The sequence below is a fragment of the Eptatretus burgeri genome, chromosome 15 (genome assembly GCF_056783735.1).
Source record: "Eptatretus burgeri isolate ZD-2024b chromosome 15, Ebu_testis_v1, whole genome shotgun sequence".
Taxonomy (NCBI): Eukaryota; Metazoa; Chordata; class Myxini; order Myxiniformes; family Myxinidae; genus Eptatretus; species Eptatretus burgeri.
Window position 1 is genome coordinate 9731879 of NC_140975.1, and position 6799 is coordinate 9738677.

The window sequence follows — 6799 nt, forward strand, 5'->3', positions numbered from 1 at the left end:
GCTTGTTGATGGCGTTTTGTTTTGTGGGTATTTGCCGTTACCTGCATGTGCTCAGGTAACATTAACCCGACGTTTTTGTAACATTTAGTTTATTCTCTATTTTTTGAGGCTTGTGGAAGAGCTGTCTCACGCACACATGCAGACAGTGACAACAGACAAGGATGACTGTTGTCCTTTGCGGAAGTCTGCTTTTTTTTCTGCAGTCAGTGGGACATTTGTTTTAGAAGAAATTTCCTTCCCAGAGGGATGCCAACCCACAGGGCTCGTCAGTGCTCTATCCTCGAAATGCTGACCTTGAAATGAGGAAGTGACACATACCATTGTCTTTGAATTGGAATCCTCGGTACATAGGAAAACATTGTGAACGGAACTCCAATATTCAAGAGCAAACACTAACCATAATGCTATTGAGTCAGATAAATTACCATCTGCCACCATGTCTCGGTTGCGTTTGCTTTATTGTCAAAAGCACTGTACATTTTGGACCAATTTACGATTATGTGTTACATAATGCTCACTCAAGTTTGTGGTATGTTTGATCTGCCATGTATTTCACTCCAGCTTGAACTTTGGTCAATACCTGAGTAAAAATAATAAATAAATAAAAGGCCTGTTGAGGTGGGTGTAAGTTTGTATTCCTTTACAGGTTTTTCATGGTAGTCGTGCAGAAATGTTGGTTCTGGTACCAACCACTCGCCAGACACTTGCTGTCGCTCACTAATGTTCGTTCCCTGCCATGCTGTAGTCCCATAACCAACATTTGTCCACCCCCCCCCCCACTCTCTTTCTCTTATCTATTTATACCCAAATAGTGTTCTCAGCTTTCTTTAATGTATATATCTATATGTGTGTATTTATTTATTTATGTACATATATTGTTGCGAATCTGGAAGCCATGAGCACACAACACACAGGTCCTTTAGATCGGTTATATCGGTAAGTACATGTTGCCAGTTAGGGTCCTGACCCGAGTCGAATGGGTAATTAAATGTTCCTGCGTTGTGGAGTTATTTTAATAGTCAGGTTTTCTTTTCATTTATTTTTACACCACCGACATCAACTACAAAAACAGCGGACCACTCCAGCTCAGAATGAAACCACAACCAAAAAATAGGCCAAGGGACCGGGATAGTGTAGTGGGCACGGGCGACCCTCGAAAAGGGACCCGGAGCGCCAGAATGCCACGTGGGCATGGGAGGAGGGGGCAATGCCAGAGAGGGCAACCCCGCGCGATCATAGGGAGCTGGTAGGCTCGGAGACAGCCTCAGGGCCCAGGGGTGCCGTAATTAGAGTTCGGCAGAGGGGGGATCACTGCCAAGTGAGCCACGCTGCCCAGACACTAAATTGTGCAAGGGCACGAGTGAAAATTGGAGGGCTCGGCCCAAATTTATAATGGACACCAACACAGGTGACAGGAATCATGGTTGTTAGAACCTATAGTTTAAAGTGACAGGCGTTTTGGAAAGCCCCGGGGTAGTGTCAAGTTAAATGATAGGGTCGTTTGGAAAAAATGTACCGCTTCGCACCATCCATCCCTTCGCTCTCCGTAGGCTGCTGGACTCACTGTGGAAAGATTGCTGAAATCTGAGGAGGCCATTCTGAGGCATTGTTGGGCCTCAAGACAGGACGCTAGTCTCTCCCTATTCCCCTCCAGACAAGGAACGTTGGGATTGGGAGTAGGCTAGGTTGACATGATAGGTTAGCCGGACAAAGACAGGAAGTGGGTTAGGGATACGGAATTATAAAAGAAAATGAAAAAGGGGCTAAATTTGGTTTTTGTGTTGCAAAATTAAGGGAGTGGGTATGGACAGAGACAGGCAAAAGCGATAGGTTGGGGGGGAGACTAGGTTAGGTCCGAGCCCGCCTTCGGAGCGGCCGGCACCACCGCACTCCCTCCACAAACCTCATTGAACGAGACCAGAGGCCGGCCAGCATCACCTGCTGGCCTGTTGTGCTAGATTGCCTGTTCCGCATGGCCATGCCTTGTTTGCCTGCCTCTGCCATAACCCCATGCCTGCTACCCTTGGTTTCGTTGCCCCTGCATCATTCATCACCATGTGCGCCAGGATCATCCAGTTTTGCAAGGACTGCCCTGCAGGCAGCCACATCACGGGGACTGCATTGAGCAGCCTGTGCATCGTTTTGCATCCAGTTCCATTTGTGTTCTTGCATCATCCATCCAGTTCATTTCAAGGGAGCCAGAGACTGCATTTGGGCATCCTGGCTACCCCCTTCAAATGGCCTGTGGGATGGCATATGGCATGCCAGGTAAGGGTGAGTTGCCTCCAGCAGCTGGAAACTGAAAAAAAGAAAGAGAAGAAGGTTCAGTGAAACATACAAAAAAGAAAAGGGACCTTTTGAACAGGCCCTGAAGACGTCTGACCTTCAGCTGCGGAGCACTCGCCCTCACATAACTGTTGACATTGCTACGCCTTTTTCCCACAAATCCCAGGTCCTGGGCCATGGTTAGTGTAAAATATTAGGTAAAATTGTAAATAAGTTGAACCTCACCTGCATGTTTGTGTTAGCGCCGGTAATTTTAGTTAAGTCGTCCATATGAGTCTGTGTGAGTGTTTAGTTAGTTACGCAAGCGCAGTAGGTTATTATTTATATTTGGGACACTTATTTGAAAAAGAAAAGAAAACAAAATGTTGCACTCAGGGATCCTAAAATGTACTCGGGGAAAACTTGCACATGCTGGTCACACGAAAATTTGACGACTCGGGACGAGTCTAAAAAGGGGAGGGGGGTAGTGTTGCGAATCTGGAAGCCATGAGCACACAACATACAGGTCCTTTCGATCAGTTATATCGGTAAGTACATGTTGCCAGTTAGGGTCCCGACCCTAGTCTAATGTGTAATTAAATGTTCCTGCGCTGTGGAGTTATTTTAATAGTCAGGTTTTCTTTTTGTTTATTTTTACACCGACTACAACAACAGAGCGGAACACTCCAGCTCGGAATGAAACCACAACCAGAAACCCTCTGCTCCCGGCATTCTCTGCGCACTCGCTGGAATGCGGGTGTGTTCAGAATGCATTCACGAACCGAATTCCTTACCTAATATGGGCATAAAATCGGCTCGCGGGGGGGAATGGAATGCGGCAGCCCCCACTGATGGCGGATGAGTCACGCCGGAAGCGAGGCGCGCCCGAAAGGGATAAGAAGGGAAGAGAGATGGAAATAGTGGCTTCTTCTTGGTTCTTGGTCAGTGGTTCATCGGGAAGGATCGGCGTCTCGTCTCCCCAGCACACGTTCCGGAGCGCGAGAGGATCCGCCAGAGCTCGAAAAGCGATCGCAGCTAGCGGTGATTGGATTCAGCTCGCCCTCGCTGGTGCCCAGTCCAGTTCTGCCCAGAGGACCTGGTCCTTGAAGAGCGCACGAGGTGGAAAGGTCCAAAATAGACCCTGGCCTCAGCTCCACTATCCTCTGAGCTGAAGGCCAAAATAAAGGCGTCAGCCACCACTTCTTGTGTGTGTGTGTGTGTGTGTGTGTGTGTGTGTGTGTGTGTGTGTGTGTGTGTGTGTGTGTGTGTGTGTGTGTGTGTGTGTGTGTGTGTGTGTGTGTGTGTGTGTGTGTGTGTGGCGCCAGTCAATAAGTAGTGAATTGTATAAGTGCCGTGCTGTACATACGTGCCTTGAATATTCGGTTTAAATCTGCTCTTCTGTGTTCCCTCGTTCCCCATTATTGCATAAATAAACCCCGATTGTTAAATGTTTCAGTTCGTTCGTGTCAATTCCTTCATTGACTGAGCGTGTCACGTGTTGTGGAAAATTAGCAAGGCCGTTGTGCCGCGGTAAAGGGACATCTGGGCCGACGGCTCTCGGCAATTAAACCGCTCGGAATCGCACACGGAACGAGCACGCTAAGCGGCTCGTTTCCGTACGAGTTCCGTCGAGGGTGTGAAGACTCAGTAGATCGCCACGTGGTCTCTAGGTATTTTGAGATTTGGCGAATAACCCTGTACCACGTGGTGGAAATATTGACGCTTCACGGTCCAAAACAAAGGACCCGTCGACTCTGGACTTATCTGGGGCGACGATCTGAATTCTGGGCGATCGGATGAGCCGACTCTACTGCTCCATCTGGTGGTCGAGCTCTTCGGCCGACATCCCGGCCCCGCAGCAATATATCTCTCTATAATTCCAGGTGTGTGTGTGTGTGTGTGTGTGTGTGTGTGTGTGTGTGTGTGTGTGTGTGTGTGTGTGTGTGTGTGTGTGTGTGTGTGTGTGTGTGTGTGAGACCGCTGTTTCTCGATAACCACTGGTCCGATCTAATTGAAACTTGCCAGGTATATTGCTGGGGACCTGAGTATGTGCCTTTTCAAGGTTTGATATTAATCGGACAAGTGGTTCCCAAGTTATGGCCATTTATTTACCAAACCAATGACAGGACACGTTGCTGCGTAGGCATGGCCGTTGGGGAAGAGATCCTCAGTTACCAATGACAGGACACGTTGCTTGGCGTTTTGCACCTACAGTATCTATCTTCTAGCTTTATAATTCCAGCAACATCTGTTTGTTTGTCTTTTCAAGGTTTGAAATTAATCGGACAAGTGGTTCCCAAGTTATGGCCAAGTTAGAGCGCGTTCCCCATTATGGGTTACAACGTACGGACTTCCGCATAGTGATGACTTACTGTATTCTAATAATTTCTTGATTTCTTATGCGCATTTATAGATAAACACAATGCCCCAATCCAGTCAGTCGTTTACGAGAGCGAAGGAACGGCCTGTGTGGTTGAAAGTTTTTTGGGGTTTTTTGCACGCACGTGCGGGCACGCGAGAGCAAAGGAACGGCCTGTGTGGTTGTTCTTTCTGGCACGCGATTTGAAAGTTTTTTTTTAATTTATTTTTATTTTGGCACATACGGCCACGCACGTATGGGCATGCACTTGACTGTTATGGTGAGCATCGCCACGGATTATGTCTCACATGGTAAAACCATATAATCCGTAAAGAACAACCGTCTGTCTGCCACCAAGAGATTGTTCCCGCTAATGCAAACCATTCAATCAAAAGGCACAGTGTAGGAAAATGTCCATTGCAGATCGAGGGAATGTTCGTCACACTCCTGCTCTCGTTGTTTTGCTCAAATTAGCGGATTCCATCTAGTTTTTTTACTTTTGGTTAGAAGCGCCACCTTCTTTAAAAATGTGTTATCCTGACCGCCCCAATCTTCGACATACATACATACATATATGACACTCTGTTGTGTGCATCCTACTGCCAGGCTGAACAATTCACTTTTTGCATCCCACTGATTGCAAAATCATTTTTGCATTTTTTGCAAAAACTGATTTTGCATCCTACTTGTATCTTCCTTCTTAATCTTCTTGTATTTCTGCCTTTCTTCTTCTTGCACCTTTCTTCTTCTGTCTGCCTGCTTTTCTTCTTTGTTATCTTTTTTTCATTGTTCTTCTCTATTCCTTCTGTGTTCCTTTCTGCTTTTCTTCTCTTTCCTCTTTCTGCCTTCTTCTTCAGCACTGAGGATTTCACATCACTTTTGTTTTTTTAATCACATTTTATCAGTGTTTGGCATTTTTATTTATTTATCCTTGGACAGCAATGGTTGTTAAACTGGGGGCGTGCCCCCAAAGGGGGGGGGCACGAGAACATTACAGGAAGGGGCATGAGGGGTCTTATGGAATAAAGAGCTTGTTATTGCAAAAAGTGCACACACATAAAACGATGTGTGTATAGATGAATAAATAAACAAATTGTGTGTGTGTGTGTGTGTGTGTGTGTGTGTGTGTGTGTGTGTGTGTGTGTGTGTGTGTGTGTGTGTGTGTGTGTGTGTGTGTGTGTGTGTGTGTGTGTGTGTGTGTGTGTGTGTGTGTGTGTGTGTGTGTGTGTGTGTGTGTGTGTGTGTGTATCTTGAGGAATTAATGTGCTCATTTACCTAAGTATCAAACGGTGTCTTCGGTGGTTCTTTAACGTGAAGAGCTGAAGACGATTTTAGAAAGTACTTGCTTGTGATGCATATTAATGTTCATAGCGTTGTGTTATACAACAGCTGGCTATATGTGGGTAAATTATGAGAACTGTAAATGTAATACGGGTCTGTCTTGTTTTGTTTTCACCAATGTCTGTCCGTCAGTCTGTGGTCGTTGTTGTTTTCATTGTGATATGAAATGCAAGTAAAAAGGGCCAGTAAAACCATTTCATTTAGTGAGTACCTGCTTGTGATGCCTCTGTGGATATCTTCTGCATTGTTTTGCACAACAGCTGGTTGCAATATAATTGTAAGTGAAAGATGTGTGTTTCGTTCTTTCGTTGATGTCACATTTAATGAACTATAATAATATTCAGTACACTTCAACATCAGTGGGGTGGAGTGTTGGGTCAGATTGGCTGGTTAAGATGGCAGGGGGCAAAAAAGCTTAAGAACCACTGTTGTGCAGATTCAGGATAGACAATGTTGCATGTTTCTCCATGTGGAGCCAAGATGAAAAGGTTTTTGCCAATGCCGACTCTGGAACAACCAACATAGAGTTGGCCATGAGAAAAGCACGGGCTTTGCAGGTTGAGGCCAACAACTTTGAGCGATCGTCCTTGTGCCTTGTTGATGCTCGTGGCAAAACTGAGGCGGACAGGGAACTGGAGCCTTCTAAATGGAAATGGCAAGTCAGAGGGGATGATTGGAATGTGTGGAATGAAGACATGACCAGTCATGATTGTGGCTTCAATCACATGTGGCACAAGCTTCTTGACAGCCAAATGTGTTCCATTGCAGAGTTTTGGTGGGTCCAGATTCCTGAGAAGCATGATGGGGTGCACACTGAGTGGTTCTATAGAGTTG